The 18,762-nt window shown below is 44.3% G+C and overlaps 1 protein-coding gene across 11 annotated transcripts in view; it reads left to right on the top strand.

Annotated features, from left to right (window-relative positions):
• Window positions 1–18,762, top strand: part of USP12 (ubiquitin specific peptidase 12) — an 84,545-nt gene that overhangs the window by 47,872 nt on the left and 17,911 nt on the right. The gene's annotated exons all lie outside the window — the stretch shown is intronic.

Genomic DNA, 18,762 nt, shown 5'->3' with positions numbered 1-18,762 from the left:
GTAAGTCTGTATTTGTTTTATAGAAGAAATTCTTATTTAATACTTTCAGGAATCCATTTTTCTTTGTAATTTAAATATGCAGTTCAAATTATTTTAATTTTTTTTACTCTGTTAGTTTCAAGATTCATGCAGATGGTAAGTGTATTAGACTAATTGGTTTATTTTTGTAAGCTTTAAATGTAACTATCTGTATGTTCTACTAAATATTAGTGAGTGATGAAATTTTTTTTTAGATGAGTGATCACTGAATGAGTTATTGGTCAGTGAGAGTACTGAGCAAACTGTTGCATGAAAAATCTGCATTTGGATTTTTGAATTGTGCCCTCCATAATCAGCTAGAGAATTTAGATAATGTTTTAAAAACCAAGGATTAAAAGTTTGGAAGGGCCTGACTATAGATAGTTATATGTAAATCCACCTTTTTTGTTTTCGTTGTTAATCCTTTTCGTCTAATAGTAAATTATTACAGCTAACCTGCTTCAGATTTAGATTTAAAACATTGCTATCATTCAACATGCACATTTATGTTCTATAATTAAGTATATCTTCCCAGGTGAGCTTGATCAGTTTTTAATTTGCCAAATTTGCTTAACAGTGCTAAAATCAGTATGGCAGAATTCCATTGTGCCTTTCGTTGTCAAAATTGGCCCATTTTTCCTCATTTATTTAGATAGCCAAGTCTTGAATATAGAGAGATGTTTCTCCACAGGATACTATCAAGTGCTGTTTCTCCACAGGATACTATTCCAGCTCTGGTCTAGAGGATCAGCTCAAGTCTAAAATAAGTCCCTACTTAAAATAAGATATTAGGATGATGACTGTAAAATATATAACTTAAACATTGCATCTGGATAGATGATCAAGTCAGGTGCATTAGTTTAAATGTCTTAACCATTCAATAGCTGATGGGAGGGCATTATGCCAGACCATGATGGAACCGGGCAACCCTTGCTGATGCATGCAGCCTACTAATATGTGGCCTACATCTTCTAACTGGCCACAGCAACAACGTGGGGGAGTTACAAAGGCCCCATTTTGACACTTTTTTTAGGGCATCCGGAACTGTAACTCACTGTCACCCTTCTGCTTTAGCAAAAGATACATTTTTGGTACTATACTCTGTGTACACATTTTTGGTGCTCTCTGCAACCCCAGTCTGTTAGCCAGCCAAACAAACTCCTCCTCACTCTATCAGTCCTAACTTTTCTCTGCAGGTTAACCCTTGATGTACTTTAGTTCCCTGACTGTCCAGAAGCATCTCTGTGCAGCATCCAGCCACTGGATGCCCGTGTTTCTAAAGAGATGGAATATATACCAGCCTGTTGGCTTAGCTGAGGATCCACACCTCACTTAACAGCACTGAGATGAATTTATAGTAAAACAAGAGTAAGTTTTATTAGTAAAAAACAGATTAAAGTGATTCTAAGCAGAGATAACAGAAAATGGTTACAAATAAAACAATAATATAATCACGCTTTCTAGTGACTAAAACTTAACAGCTTACAATCATAGAATCATAGAATATCAGGGTTGGAAGGGACCCCAGAAGGTCATCTAGTCCAACCCCCTGCTCAAAGCAGGACCAAGTCCCAGTTAAATCATCCCAGCCAGGGCTTTGTCAAGCCTGACCTTAAAAACCTCTAAGGAAGGAGATTCTACCACCTCCCTAGGTAACGCATTCCAGTGTTTCACCACCCTCTTAGTGAAAAAGTTTTTCCTAATATCCAATCTAAACCTCCCCCATTGCAACTTGAGACCATTACTCCTCGTTCTGTCATCTGCTACCATTGAGAACAGTCTAGAGCCATCCTCTTTGGAACCCCCTTTCAGGTAGTTGAAAGCAGCTATCAAATCCCCCCTCATTCTTCTCTTCTGCAGACTAAACAATCCCAGCTCCCTCAGCCTCTCCTCATAAGTCATGTGCTCTAGACCCCTAATCATTTTTGTTGCCCTTCGCTGGACTCTTTCCAATTTATCCACATCCTTCTTGTAGCGTGGGGCCCAAAACTGGACACAGTACTCCAGATGAGGCCTCACCAGTGTCGAATAGAGGGGAACGATCACGTCCCTCGATCTGCTCGCTATGCCCCTACTTATACATCCCAAAATGCCATTGGCCTTCTTGGCAACAAGGGCACACTGCTGACTCATATCCAGCTTCTCGTCCACTGTCACCCCTAGGTCCTTTTCCGCAGAACTGCTGCCTAGCCATTCGGTCCCTAGTCTGTAGCGGTGCATTGGGTTCTTCCGTCCTAAGTGCAGGACCCTGCACTTATCCTTATTGAACCTCATCAGATTTCTTTTGGCCCAATCCTCCAATTTGTCTAGGTCCTTCTGTATCCTATCCCTCCCCTCCAGCGTATCTACCACTCCTCCCAGTTTAGTATCATCTGCAAATCCTTGTCCAAGGCAGTTTTCTCACCTACAGCCAGTTTTAACATCACCAACCCTATGTAGCTGGGGATCCACCGTTCATGGAATGTAAAGAACGCTGACTTCTTTCCTCCTCTCCTCCCCCAGTGATGAAAACAAAATGCCCTTTTGCTTCTCCTTACATTTCCCAAAGTTCATTGTCTCAAGAGTCAGGATGACCTGTGATGTATCTTCTGGTGTGCTGACGACTTATCCTCCTGATAACGGACATTAACCTCTGATGTAAAGGAACTGCCCAATGTCTCTGGCATCGCCATGCTCAATTTACATTAGACACACATGTAAATAGGTAAATCAACATTCCTTTGTCTAGGAGAAATTTGTTTATCAACTCTGCCCTCAAAACACATTTTAGGAACATATTTCTGGCACACGTACAACTCTTTACACGCCATGTGTACATACATCATGCAATGATATTAATGACAGATGTGTCATCAGTTTTCAGCTTTCATTTGATACTTCACACAGTACTCTTTACAGATAAATGATAGCAATATATTAGGTGGAGTGAGTTTGTCAGGTCTGATAGGAGTTACAAAATAGTGGGTCTCTGCCAGTTGGCATGGAGAGGCTCTTAAGGTCAGACCACTTATAGTCATGGTCAGCACATCTGATCATTCTATAAGTGTTTGAGCTTTACCCAAAAATGGCATGGAATGTCAAAACTAGGGGCTGGACTGTTGGATCTGTCACAAGATAGGCACTGTCAATGTTGGAAGTTTGCTCTTGCCAGCTACAGTCCCACTTGGAGGTGATATCAAGGTTCCTTAGGGGAACTGAGCTGAGATGATGGCGCAATGGATTAAACTAATTTGTAAGCGGGGATAGATGTGGCCTGTTTTGCTCCTTAAGGAGCAGATTCTGCAAGGTGACGATGTTGCACAGGACCAGCAGCCAGGCCAAGTTGATCATTCTCTTGGTACTAGGGCTGTCAAGCAATTAAAAAAATTAATCGCGCAATTAAGTAATAATAGACTACCATTTATTTAAATTTTTTTGGATCTTTTCTACATTTTCAAATATATTGATTTTAATTACAACACAGAATACAAAGTGTACAGTGCTCACTTAATAATTATTTTTTATTACAAGTATTTGCCCTGTAAAAAAACAAAAGAAATAGTATTTTTCAATTCACCTAATACAAGTATTGTAGTGTAATCTCTTAATCATGAAAGTTGAACTTACAAATGTAGAATTATGTACAAAATAATGCATTCAAAAATAAAACAATGTAAAATTTTAGAACCTGCAAGTCCACTCAGTCCTACTTCTGGTTCAGCAAATAGCTCAAACAAGTTTGTTTACATTTGCAGGAGATAATGTTGCCCGCTTCTTGTTTACAATGTCACCTGAAAGTGAGAAAAGGCATTCTCATGGCACTATTATAGCCGGCGTCACAAGATATTTATGTGCCAGATGCGCTAAAGATTCATATGTCCCTTCATGCTTCAGCCACCATTCCAGAAGACACTTGTCCTTGCTGATGACGGGTTCTGCTCAATAACAATGCAAACCAGTGAGGACTGATGCATGTTCATTTTCATTATCTGCGTCAGATGCCACCAGCAAAAGGTTAATTTTCTTTTTTGGTGGTTCGGGTTCTGTAGTTTCCACATCGGAGTGTTGTTTTTTTAAGACTTTTGAAAGCATGCTCCACACCTCATCCCTCTCAGATTTTGGAAGGCTCTTCAGATTCTTAAATCTTGGGTCAAATGCTGTAGCTATCTTTAGAAATCTCACATTGGTACCTTCTTTGCGTTTTGTCAAATCTGCAGTGAAAGTGTTCTTAAAATGAATAACGTGCTGGGTCATCATCTGAGACTGCTATAACATGAAATATATGGCAGAACATGGGTAAAATAGAGCAAAAGTCATACAATTCTCCCCTGAGGAGTTCAGTCACAAATTTAATTAATGCATTATTTTTTTAACGAGCGTCATCAGCATGGAAGCATGTCCTCTGGAATGGTGGCAGAAGCGTGAAGGGGCATATGAATATTTAGCATATCTGAGATGTAAAGACGTTGCAATGCCAGCAACAAAAGTGCCATGCAAATTGCCTGTTCTCACTTTATGGTGACATTGTAAATAAGACAGAGGACAGCATTATCTCCTATAAATGTAAACAAACTCGTTTGTCTTAGTGATTGGTTGCACAGGAAGTAGGACTGAGTGGTCTTGTAGGCTCTGAAGTTTTACATGGTTTTGTTTTTGAGTGCAGTTATGTAACAAAAAAAAATCTACATCTGTAAATTGCACTTTCACAACAAAGAGATTGCACTACAGTACTTGTATGAGGTTTATCATTTTTATAGTGAAAATATGTATAATAAAAATAATATATGCTTTGATTTCAGTTACGACACAGACTACAATCTATATGAAAATGTAGAAGAACATCCAAAATATTTAATTAATTTCAATTGGTATTCTATTTAACAGTGCAATTAAAACTGCGATTAGTTGCGATTAATTTTTTGTCAGTTAATTGCGTGAGTTAACTGCAATTAATTGACATCCCTACTTGGTACCTGTTGTTATGTGCCTGACTTCATTAAGCTGAGTGTCTACTAGTCCCAACCCACAGTTTGAAAACCGCTGTCCTAGACACACACTTTGGTCGTGGGCCAGTGTGTGTCTATTCAGGAAGATGTTGAGTTGTTTATTGGCTTTTGTGTAGTACAAATGGAAGGTGATTGTGAGGAAGTAGAATGGCTGCTCTTAAGCAAAGATTAGTTTTCTGGGACCAGCTACGCTGTAACAAAACCATTATCTGTATATTTCCTTCAATAGAGATTTTATCAGGATTTTGGCTTGGAAGGTGGGGATGTTGGTAGTATGTGCTAATGTTACAAATTTGCTGCTCTTTGAAAATAAGAGTAATATTAATTGATTCTTGGATCATACAGAATTTCCCATAAGATATAAGGGAAGGGTGATGGCAAACCCGCAAATAGTCTCAATTCAGTGAATATGGTTGAGTGAAGATAGTTTAAAGTTTTCTGATTAATACTTGAAATAGTTAAAAGATGTGGGGGAAATTTCAGGAAAAGGAAGAAGAATGGTCTTGTGATTAAGACATTAGGCTAATGTTCCAGAGTTTAGGTTTCAATTCCTGGATCTTCCACAAATTCCCAGTGTGACTTTTGGCAAGTCCTTTATCTCTTCTGTGCCTTGGTTCCACTTCTGTAAAATGGGGATAATACTTTCCTTCCTCAGAAGGAGTATTATAAGAATAAATTCATTAATGTTTTTAAAGTACTTGGACACTATGGTGATGAGGGCAGAATGAGAAGAAGTATGGTCCAGTTATTAGTGTGCTAGGCTGGGATTGGGGAGGACGAAATTCAAATCCCTGCTGCATCACAGACTTTCTGTATGACATTGGGCAAGTCACTTAGTGTTTCCATTCCTCAATTTCCCATCTCTAAAATAGGGATAAAAGTATTTTCTTATGTCACAAGGGTATTGTGAGGATAAAAATATTCTTCTTTGAATAGTGTCCCTATGGTGTTCCATTGTAGGTACCGTGCTCCCTGCTGAAGAGCTTTGGTAGCAGTGTCCGGTAGGCCCACCCATGTGCTGTCTGTCCTCGTGCCCCGCCAAGAGGCTAGCCAGCACACAGGCTAACTGCCTTCAGTTCCTTCTCAATTGTCCCTGGCTGGAGACTGAGCTATTCACAGTGCATTACGACCATTCCTTTTGTTCTGCATTTCTGTAGTTAGTTGGTCTCCTAGTATGTAGTTCTTTCCTTTTTATCTTATCTTTTTTCTGCCTGAAAAAAAAAAAAAAATTCCCACCTTTTTTCTTTGGGGACCCTTCCCCTAACAGGGTATGCCCAGTTCACCGGTTCAAGAAGTGCCTTTCTTGTATGCAACAGGGATAGCCTCTTTCCAAACACTCTCAGAGCATATGCTGCCTTGGGGGAAGGTCACATTCAACAAAAGTGTGGTCTGTACCAGCAGCTCAGGCCCAGGTCTCGCAAGGATAGGGAGCTGAGACAGATGATCATTTTAATGGAGGCGGCCCTCCAGCCCTCTCTGGACCCATGCAACAAGTCACCTGGCAGACATGAGTCTTCCCCACAATCTTCAACATCTAAAGACTGTGGATTGAAGAAACCAGGCGCTGACCCCTCTCATAAATCATCAAAAAAGAGAGCAGGAAGTCCCCACAGTGAGCCCTGAGATAGCTGCAAACAATCTCTGACATGCTCAGTATCCTTGGTACCATCAGCACCAAGACAGTCCCAACCCGGTACCCACTGCTCACAGATTTCAACGGCGGTAGGTACTGTTGGCAAGCCTATGGATTCAATGGGCTCAGGCACCAAGTCAACAGCACTGAGGGACAAGGACAGGAGTAAGCACTCCACTAAGAAGGCACTGCTGGTGTGCAGTTCTCCATCGGTACCATCATCGACACCCCATCCCACACCAGAACGATCGGTGCGGGCAAGATCTCCGTCCTCCTTGGTACTGACAGTGGCACCGAGTTGGTCAGTACTGCCAGCATTCCGGCACTCAAGGGACCTCCGTGTATCAGACATTGCAGAGTCTCCTCTTCTTGGTACCGGGATTTCCATACCGAGTCTTCATTTGGCATGGGAGTTTTCCTCGCTGCCCTATCACACTTCCCAACTCTCTAGTGCAGGCTTGGATAGCGAACCAGAGGAGGCGGTATCACAGTACTCATCTCAAGCTCCGCATGGTGCCCGATATCAACCGGGCCACTGAGCATACCCTCAGCTGGCCCCACCACCACCATCATGGTATGGCCAACCATGGGCAGCACCACAATCACTACAGCCATACTGAGACCCTTGGACTGCTTATCACCGCCATGCTTCTCAGGCTTTAAGCCCCACCCAAGAATCCTTGAGATGCACCCCTTCCACTGCGGCGTCCAGAGCTTCATAACTTCCAGAAGGAATCAGGAAGGAACCATAGGGCGGTGTTGAGGAAGAGGTGACCTTGAGGACTGTCATAACCATACAGCTAAAGGTAGCCTAGAATTCCTCCTTACCTGTAAGGGGTTAAGAAGCTCAAATAACCTGGTTGGCACCTGACCAAAAGGACCAGTGGGGAAAGAAGATACTTTCAAATCGGCGGGGTTGAGGAGGGAGCAAAGATTTTGTTGGTGTGTTCTCTGGGGAAAGCAGAGAAGCATCAGGTCAAAAAACTCCTTCTCCTATAAACCATCCTGTACAAGTCTCTGATATTACAAAAAGAGTAAGTAAATAAGGCAAGGCGCATTAGATTACCTTTTGTTTTCCACTTGTGAATTTTCCCTTTGCTAGAGGGAGGTTTATCCCGTTTTTTTGTAACTTTAAAGTTTTGCCTAGAGGGGAATCCTCTGTGTTTTGAATCTGTTTACCTTGTAAAGTATTTACCATCCTGATTTTACAGAGGTGATTCTTTTACCTTTTCTTTAAATAAAATTCTTCTTTTAAGAACCTGATTGATTTTTCATTGTTCTTAAGATCCAAGGGTTTGGGTATGTGTTATCCTCACCAATTGGTACAGGTGATTATTCTCAAGCCTTCCCCGGGAAAGGAGGTGTAGGGCTTTGGGGAATATTTTGGAGGAATAGGACTCCAAGTGGTCCTTTTCCTGGTTCTTTGTCTAAATCACTTGGTGGTGGCAGGATACTGTTCAAGGACAAGGCGGAATTTCTGCCTTGGGAAAGTTTTTAACCTAAGCTGGTAAAAATAAGCTTAGGGGGTCTTTCATGCAGGTCCCCACATCTGTACCCCAGAGTTCAGAGTGGGGAAGGAACCCTGACAAGGACCATATCCTTCTCCTCCCCGGATGAGGCTGTCATGCCTCCCCCACGATCTCTGGCTGATGATTTTCACCTCTTCCAGGACCTAGCAAAGAGAGTGACAGATACTCTCCAAATACCACTAGAAGAAGTCAAGGACACCCATCATCGATTCTGACCTATTCCATTCATCCTCAAAAATTGATTAGTGAGACTGTTCTGGACCCCACAAAAACCATTTGGCAGACCCCAGTATCAGTGACACCTACCTGCAAGTAGGTGGACAAAAAATATTATGTCCTAGTGAGAGAGACTGAATTCCTCTTCTCCCACCCTCCACGCATCTCCACCATGGTGGATGCAGTTAATTCCCGTGGCCACCAACACCAGATGAGGTCTATTCCCTACGATAGGTCCAAATGCTTCCAGTCCCTTTTTGGGAGGAAAGCATACTCCTCGGCCATGCTTCAGTTTTGAATTGCCAGTTACCAAGCCCTGATGGCAAATTACGAGACTGTAAACTATTCAGAACAACAATTTTATTTAACAGTTGCCTGAGTCTCACTGTGACCAATTTAAAGTCATTATCCAAGAGAGACAGTTAGTGGCCAAGACAACACTACAGTCTGCCCCTGACACAGCACAAGGTCCATCTCCACAGTGGCGGTTATGTGATGTCCATCATGGTTACATCTGTCAGCTTTTCCGAAGGAGGTACAGTCGACCGTTGAAGATCTTCCCTTTTGATGGATGCCTCTCTCCACACCCTGAAGGATTCTAGGGCAACTCTTTGTTCGTTGGACATCTACACGCCAGGACAAAAGAGGAAATTTAGTCCGCAGCCTCAGCTCAAACCACACCTCCCAATATCCAGCTCAGTGCTACTACGAGCCACAGAGAAAGGAAAAATAAGTTCTCAAGGTGTAAACCATCTGGCCCACAGTCTTCCTCATTCCAGCTGTCAATTTCAAGCACCAATTTTGAGGTGTTGGTTGAGGCTTCGATAGACCACTCCCCCCAACTGCTACAGGTGACCACTTTGGCCGCTAGACATTTGGCCACTGGCTAGCAATGTTCTGCAGCACCTGGGAATGCATAACATTTGGATCAATGGGTCTTAGAGATCATTTGCAATGGGTACTCTATTCATTTTACCTCCCTGACCCCTCCACAACAGCCTTCCCCATGTCTCTTTAGGGATCCTTCTCACAAGAGTTTACTACGACAAGAGGTAGATCATCTCCTCCAGTTAGGAGCCATAGAACCAGTACTTCACCATCTACGAGGCAAAGGGTTCTACTCTCACTATTTCCTAATACCCATCAGGAAGGGTGGTTGGAGACCCGTACTAGACCTCAGAGCTCTCAACAAGTTTGTCAAAGCTCAAATTCATGATGGTCACTCTCTAGCAATGATCATTCCAGCATTGAAACAGGGAGACTTTTTTTCGACTCTTGACATTCAGGATTCCTACTTTCATATCTCAATCCTACCCTCTCATAGATGATTTATCAGATTCATCCTAGGACAAGACACAGGCACCAATGTTGCAATGTGCTGTGGGGTGCTTGATCCCTGGCTCTGCCCCAGATCCAGCCCCCACTCCACCCCTTCTCCCAAATGCCTGCCCCCACCCGCCTCTTCTCGCCCTGTTCCGCCCCCTTCCTTGAGCATGCTGCACCCTCACTCCTCCCCCAAAGCCTCCCACATGCAGCGATACAGCTGATCGCAGTGGACGGGAGGCGCTGCGGTGGAAGAGGGGAGCTGATAAGAAGTTGCCGGTGGGTGTTCAGCACCCACCACTTTTTCCCCTTGGGTGCTCATGGGACAAGACCACTACCAATACACGTTACTCCCCTTCAGACTATTATCTGCCCCGAGAATATTCTCCAAAGTTGTCTCAGTAGTGGCTGTCCACTTAAGTCTCCCAAGGGATCATGATTTACCCCTCTCTGGACGATTGCCTCCTCAGAGCCCTGACTCCCCACCCCTTCATGGGACCTAAACCTGGTACTGAAAGGACTGACCAGGTCTCCCTTCAGACGCATGGCCAGCTGCTCACTTACAGTAACTCCTCACTTAAAGTCATCCTGGTTAATGTTGTTTCGTTGTTACGTTGCTGATCAATTAGGGAACATGCTCGTTTAAAGTTGTGCAGGTCTCCCTTATAACGTCGTTTGGCAGTCGCCTGCTTTGTCCACTGCTTATAGGAAGCGCAGCCCATTGCAGCTAGCTGGTGGGGGCTTGGAACCAGGGTGGACCGGCAGCCTCCCTAACAGCTCCCCGTTCCACTAAGTTCCCTGTGCGGCAGCTGCCCAGCAGGCTATCAACTGCCGGCAGTTCAGCTGTCCCTCCCCCCACTGCTATGTGCTGCTCCTGCGCTCTGCCTTGGAGCTGCTCGCCAGAGCCTCCTTTTTGCTGTGCAGGGGGTGGGCGGAAGAGGGAGGCTACTGTCAGGGTGTCCCGCTTACCCCATCTTCCATAGAGCAGAGGGGACACATGACAGGGCTCAGGACAGAGGGAGCTTCCTGCAGCAGCTGCCATCTCAGCTTGCTGATTAACTTAAAAAGGCAATGTACTTAGAGTGGGGTCAGCGTACTGAAAGGAGCAATGCACATCTTTCTCTCACACACAGCGTGTGTGTCTCTGTCTGCTATGTTGTCTCCCCTCCCTCCATTTGTGCTGCCTTGTAGAGTGTGAGGCTACATGAACAAAAATGAGTTAACCCTTGAGGGCTCAGCCAAGTGCTAGTTCATCATTTAGCAGTAAGGCATCCCACCCTCTGACTTCACCACCTCAACCAAGCTTCACAATCATCATCGCTGTGTTCCAGTATTAAATTGTTTATTTAAAACTTATACTGTGTGTGTGTGTGTGTGTGTATATATATATATATATATAAAAAATATGTTTCGCTGGAACCTAACCCCCCCATTTACATTGATTCTTATGGGGAAATTGTATTCGCTTAACATCGTTTCGCTTAAAGTTGCATTTTTCAGGAACATAACTACAACTTTAAGCGAGGAGTTACTGTACATACCTATCAGTGAAAACAGCCTTCCTGATAGCAATCATCTCCGCTTCGAGAATAGGGGAAATAGTGGCCCTAATGACACATCCTCCCTACACGGTATTCTTTCGGGACAAGGTTACTCTCGGACTACATCAAAACTTCATTCCTAAGGTAATCTCCCAGTTTCACATGAACTAATTGATTCACTTTCCAGTCTTCTACCCAGGCCTCACCAAGACAACAGAGAGGGTATATTACAAACTCGAGATGTCAGGAGAGCCTAGCCTTCTACCGTCTACTTTTTAAGAAATCCCTATGTTTTTCCTCTCCATTGTGGAAAGTTCAAAGGGCTCAGCAATATCAGCCCAGAGACTCTCCAAGTGGGTCTCAAACTGCATTAAACAATGTTACCCAGTTCACAATATGACACCTCCAAACTGTTGGTACATGCTCCACAAGATCAATCTCCTCTTCTGTTGCCTTCTTCAACAATGTCCTTATCTCAGTGATCTGTAGACCGGTGACTTGGGCGTCAGTCCATGCCTTCGCAGAACATTTTGCAATCACTGGGGACTCCCCATCCAATGATATTTTCAGCTCCACAGTTGTGAGATCTGTAACTGACCCAACTCCAAAGCCCCAGCCCTCCAGCAGGGATACTGCTCGTGAGTGGCCTACAGTGGAGCACCCTTAGGGACGCTATTCGAAGAAGTTACTCACCTTGTGCAGTAACAATGGTTCTTTGAGATGTGTGTCCCTATAGGTGCTCCACAACTTACCCTCCTCCCCTCCACCTCAGAGTTCTTGTCAATGACTTTGGTAGAGAAGGAACTGAGGGGGATTAGCCTGCCTACAGTGGCTAGCCTCGTGGCGGGGCACAAGGACAAACAGTGCATGTGTGGGCTTAACGGACACTACTGTCAAAGTTCTATGATCAGCAGTGCCGGGATGCAAGCATACCTACAGTGGAGCACCCATGGGGACACATCTCAAAGAGTCATCATTACTTGCACAAGGTAAGTACTTTCTTCTTAGATTGTTAGGCACTCAAATAAGTACCATGCATAGATATATAGGGGACTATGCAAGTAGAAGGGAATGCGTAGAGATAGAAAATGTGTGGTGGGAGACTCACGTTTTTAGGGCTCTGGATAAAACTTAATTATAGCTGGAGAATAATGCTAACATACAATGCCTTTTTGGGCAGCAGAGGGGGATCCCTGGGTTGTAGCGTAATCCTAGTGATATCCCTGACTTTTTAGGGTGTTTTCCCTTCTTTCTTTTAAAGGAAGTTATTGATCCACAAGTACATCTTCCAGCTCAATTAACTGGGATGTACCACATGATTTTCAGCAGTTATATACTATATAATGTGGGTAATAAGAGATGTTGAATTCACTTCTGGGTATTAGAACTAATTTTTTCCCCCATGTCTTCTTTCTGGTAAAAAGATAGCTTTGCCAAAAGCAAAATTTATTTATTTTAATGTAGTATTCAAGAGTTTGTCTTTTGGTTATTGGGATAGGCAGATCTGTTTTAAATTTGTCTGATTTGGGCAGCATTTTGGGAACAAAACTGAAAACAATATTTTTAGACTTTGCTGAGCTGTTAATTTCTCATTGGCATGATAGAACTTTGAGAGAGACAAGAGAGGTGAGGTAATATCTTTTATTGGACCAATTTCTGTTGGTGGAAGGTACAAGTTTTTGCGCTACTGTGCTAGACACTGTACACACATAAGTGACTGCCCCTCCCGAAAGAACTAACAGTTCAAACAAACACCACGGTGCTCGAGAACAGAAGTATTTTGCAGATGGGGAAATGAGGCACAGAGAAATCAAGTGACTTGCCCCAAGTCACACAGCAATTCAGTGGCAGAGCCAAGAACTGAAGCCAAGTATCAAAAGACTCAGTCCACTACCTTAACCACAAGACCATCCTTTCTCTTAAAACAACCTTTCATTGTTTAACTGAAAAAAATCTACTTTTAGCTTGAGGTATGGAAACTACTCCATTGATTTTGGCTCACTTCTCGACTCCAGTGTTCTCGGAATACATGTTCCACTCCATTCCAGACCCCAACATGTGATGCCAGAATGGCAGCTGGTATCAGTATCCCTATGGTATTCCTCTCCATCCTCATGTAAAAGTAGTTGTTGAAACACAGTACTATTAACAACAGGGTGCTCTCACTGGATCTGAGCTTCACAACTTCAGAGTCACAAGAGAACTATGACAGACACCCACTCTGGACTGTGCCTTGAGGGGTCCTTTGAGAGGACTGAGCCCAGACAGAACATCGAGTGTCTCCAAGGTATCTCACTACTCTTATATGAAAGAGTACCCCTCTATGCCTTCTGGTACCTTGTACTGTACCAAGGCCCTGCACCAAGGAGGTATGAGATCCCACAATGGTAGTATTGGGGCCTGGAAGATCTGTGAAACTACTGCCCAGTAAGGTCTCTTGTCTAACAAGAGGATAAAGGAGATCCAGGGTTCTGAGAGAAAAGGAAGAGCTTCGTCAGCCTCCTGAAGACATGCAATTATAGCAGCATAAGGAAGAAGAGAAGAGTACCAGGAGCGGAAGGATTCTATACTAGTGACCTTACCCTCCTCTTCCCCAGACAAGGCGGTGATTCCAGCTTCACCACCACATCCTGATTACACAAAGACCTTCCAGGACTTACTTAAGAGGGTGACAGAGTCGCTACAAATCCCCATGGAAGAGGTCCAGAAAGCACCACACAAACTGCTGGATATCTTGCATAGCATGAGTCTGAGTTGTGCTCCCTATTAAGACCCTCTAAACTAGCAGCACACTTTGGCAGATGCTTACCATGATCCCACCAGTATACCTATGGGCTGAAAACAGGCATTTTGTACCTGTGAAAGGGTCAGAGTACCTATTCTTTCTCCCTCCTCCCAACTTGTTGGTAGTGTCATTGGCCACCAAGCATAACAGACAGAGACAAACCAGGACTACGCCACATAAGAAAGAAGTAAAGAGTCTTGACCTCCTTCGGAAAAAGGCATATCCTTGGTTTCCCTGCAGTTTTGTGTGTCAAACTGCCAAGCATTGATGGCCAAGTATGATTTTACCATCTACCACAGGGACACTTGTCCTTTACTTCACAGCTATGGCCATTGGAAATTGGTGTTTGGCAGGACCTTCAAAAGCACACACCAACTGTCCCTCCATATCTACACATCCCCTCTGGTTTTACCCCTCCCTTTGAAGGCTAACTTTCCCATTACCTATCTGCCTGGACAGAATTCACAATGGAAAGCTGGGTAGTAGAGGATATCTCCTTAGGATACACCAGCAGTCTGCTTCCTTCCCCAACCTCCATCTGTTTTCTGGGACACTTTTCATGAGAGGAGGCTTCTGTAAGAGGTAGAGTTGCTTTTTGAACTGAGGGCACTGGAACTAGTGCCTTCGACAGCAAGGAGAAAGGGGTTTTACTTGGGGTACTTCCTTATCCCCCAAAAGGCAGGAGGATGGAAACCCCTTCTCAGGGAATTGAACAAATTAATACACCACCAAAAGTTCAGAGTGGTGACCCTGCCATCAATTATCCCATCTCTTTACAGCCCTCATTTTCAAAGATGCCTATTTTCACATGGACATTCATTGGACGCCCAGGGAATTCCTGAGATTTGTGGCCAGCCAAAAGTGGTACAGGGTTCTCATCTTTGTACTCTTGACAGTGCTGAAAGTGTTGATCAAAGTGCTGTCAGTAGTAGCGGCTCACTTTCATCAATGAAGGAGTGACAGTTTATCCTTACTTAAATGATTTGGCTCCTAAAGGGACAGTCTTGCCAGGAAACACAAGAAGCAACCACCAAGCTTCTACGTTATCTGATAGGTTGGGTTTTAAAATTAATCTGGAGATGTCTACTCTGTAAACCTCACAATCGATAGAATTTATCAGAGCAAGGCTGGATGCTGTTACAACCAGGGCATACGTACTACACTGTTATACCAATAAATTAAAAACCAGCAGGATCTTATTAAAGGGAAAAAGGCAAAATACCACATTTATTGTGAATACAGAAAGAATCATAGTAAGCAGTTAGTTATAGCTATAACATTCCATTCAATCTCATATTTATTCACACATTCATTCATACAAACACACACACAGGTTCTGCAAGGTTGTTATCATAGTTACCAGCCTTAGAGTTGCTCATGCCAAGCCGCTGGCCAGGTGGCCTGGACACGAGGAGGGAGCAGGGCCTTGTCAGATGCTCATGTGATGCTCCTGGAAGTTGGTTTGCAGAATCAGATCCCAAAGTTCTCACTTTCTAGAGTCCATTTTTATAGGAATTTCTTCCTATGCCAGTCTATGGGAATTGCTTCATCATGCTTTTGCTGAATCAATCAGCAGATGGCACATTCCTGACGGCTCCGTGCTGCTAAGATGTTATCTTGTTCTTTGGTTCTCCCATCCTTGAGGCTGTTGGGTGGATTCCAGTCTGCCCTCCGGGGGTCCTCTGGTTATTTCCACTTGACGCGTTCTTCAGCAGATGGACACTGGATTCTTAGACTGGCACCTCCCTGATCATTCAGTTATTATCCACACCAAGCATCCATCCACATACATCCTCTATCTCTATTTTAATCACAATTGTTAATACAACAAAAGGGCGGGGAGTCTCTGGGTGTTGTTTCTGTTGTTAGAGTATTGCTTTGAGAACAGACTCTGTCTTAGAATGTACTAACACAATTTAGCAGCTTGCAAGTTTCACACATAGAGGGAGAGAAACAGTACCAAAAACCAAGAGACCTCTTAATTAATAATACCCTGGAATTTAAACTATGGGGAATCAAACTCATTTGTGATTTTAATACAGAACTTCTTTAATATGATCCAACAACACGACCACTTCCTCTCCATCATCTGACTAGTTCAGTGAAGCTAGACAAGTCCCGGGGCATCCACATGGTCCTGCTTGGCGCTCTTGGGTCATACGGACACAAGTACTTATCCTGTTTGCAAAACTTTATCTCTGATGTCTGCAAGCCTGGTTGTGGCCTGTTTACACTCTGGGCAAACACAGTCTCGACTTGTTAGTCCTGATTCCCAAAAGGGTCTTAACCTCCCGTAGTTGGTGGGAGGACAGAGGAAAAGTATGTGTGGTAGTGCCGTTCAACTCCCCACTTTCAGCAAAGACTATAACCACAGATGCACACCTTTTAGGTTGGGGAACACGCTTGGAGGGACAGGTTGGTTGAGTTGTATGGTCTTCTCAGGAATCTGTGCTTCACATCAATGTGTTGGAGCTAAGAGCAGCTGGACTAGCCTACGAACAATTCTCCCTCGTATCTGTGGCCAGTTAATCTGGGTGTTATTGGATGTGATGGCAGCCTATTGCATCAACAAGCAAGGAGGAGCACACTCCTCAGTTTTGTGTGGATCCGTTGCCCTTGGAACTATAGCATTCCCATGTATATTACCCTGACTGCTGTCCACCTGCCAGGAATCCAAAACATTTTGGTAGATTCTATAAGCAGACATTTCTCCACAGAACTTGAATGGGACTATCATGACCCAACTTTGTGGGAGGTGTTATGGGTGTGGGATCTTGCATCCACAGATCTCTTCATGTCCCATGTAAACAAGTGCCAGGTGATCTGGGAGATGTTTTTCTCATGTAATGGTCAGGAGCCCTGAAATACGCATTCCCCTCCAAATTACCTTATTATTTTAGGTGTTGAAGAAAATCAGAATGCACAAGGTGCAAGTCACCCTCATAGCATCAGGTTGGGGCCATCATTTCTGGTACCCTATTCTTTTGCAACTGTCCTCCTGACCTCCTCACTGCCGTCCCCCTGGGTATTAACCCAGGGCAAAGGACGGACTTACCAACCCAAAGCAGCCATGCTTCACCTGAGGGGATGGTATTTGGTTGGATGTCAGTGTTAGAAAAGGCCTGTTTAGCTGATGTACAGGCTATTCTGAGCAGCAGTAGAAAGGGACTATACTGGGAAATGTTACAAATCAAAATGGAGAAGATTTGCATTTTGTTGTTTTAATAGACAAGGAATTTCCTCCTTTTGAGCAAAGAATCCATGAGTACTGAACTACCTCTTCTACTTAAAAATCTTCAGGGCTGTCATTTGGGTCTCTCACGATACACCTGGTGGCCATCTGTGCTTGTCATCCGCTAGTAGACACGTAGGCTATACTGGTGACAGTGTATATGTGTAGCTACATGCACAAGTAAAAGCAGGCTGCATCCACACTGTAGTGTATAGCTACGTGCGTCAGTGAAAGACTGTCTAGCAAGGGAGAGGTAGCAGGGAAAGTCTCCAGCAGTGTCCCCATTGCCTCCTTGCTTCCCGAGTGTTTCCCTGCGGTGGGGACGAGCTTTGGCAGCTCTCTGTGATGGGGAAAAGCTCTATCAATGAGGAGGCAGCAGGAAACTATACTGCTAAAAATAGCAGTGTAAACATGGGAGCCACTGTTTCAGCGTGTAAAAGGCTGAAAAGGGTGCATACCTTAAGGGTTCAGGGCTGTCTTTATATGCCAAAGTAGTGCAGTACCATCTACATTGCTATTTATACCCATGCTAGGGAGATATAGTGTATGTATTCTACATGCCGCCGTGAAGAGTGTGCAGCATAGATGTACACTTACTCTGTATTTTCCCACCCAGTCACTGCCCACTTCCTGAAAGGTGTAATTCTAGACTTCCCTCCGGTGGCAAAACGTGTACCAGCCTGGGACTTGAACCTTGTTTTATCAGCCCTTACTAAGTCACTGTTCAAGCCCCAGGAATCCTGCTCTCTACTACATATCTCCATGAAGGTAGCATTTTTGGTCACTATCATGTCAGAGTCTAAGAGCTAGGGAGTGCTCATGGCTTATACCTCCTTCCCTCTTCTACTTCCACCCCTCCCTGATACAGTTCTCCACTAGGCCAAGGTATCCATAAGACTACATCTGAAATTCATTCCTAAGGTGGTGTCAGATTTTCACATGAACTAAAGTATCCAGCTACCATTTTTAATAGTAGACCTCTTTCTAGCAGGGAAGAGGTGGCATGGCACTTACTGGATGTGTGTAGTGCTCTTACCTTTTACCTGCAAAGGATGAAATTACTTCAAATGTCGTAGACCAGGGATCTCAAACTCAAATCACCATGAGGGCCACATGAGGACATTGGCCCAAGAGCCACATCACTGACACCTTTTCATACAAAGATACAACAGCCCCCAGCTCTGTGTCCGGCCTCGCCCCGCCCCACCCCAGCCCAGCCTCTTCCAACCCCTTCCCCAGAGTCCCCACCCCAACTCCACTCCCCTCCCTGCCCCAATTCCAGCCCCTTCCCCAAATCCCCACCCCAGCCCCGCCTCTTCTCCACCTTCTCTCCTGAGCATGCCTCATCCCTGCTCCTTTCCCCTCCCTCCCGGAAAGCCCCAAGAGCTGCCAAACAACTGTTTGGCGGCAGGAAGCGCTGGGAGGTAGGCAGAGGAGCGGGGATGTGGTGCACTCGGAGGTGCAGGGGCGGGGGGCAGGAAATAACTCCGTGGGCTGCAT

This window comes from Chelonia mydas, chromosome 1 (genome assembly GCF_015237465.2).
Source record: "Chelonia mydas isolate rCheMyd1 chromosome 1, rCheMyd1.pri.v2, whole genome shotgun sequence".
NCBI lineage: Eukaryota > Metazoa > Chordata > Testudines > Cheloniidae > Chelonia > Chelonia mydas.
This window is presented reverse-complemented; position numbering and strand designations above follow the sequence as displayed.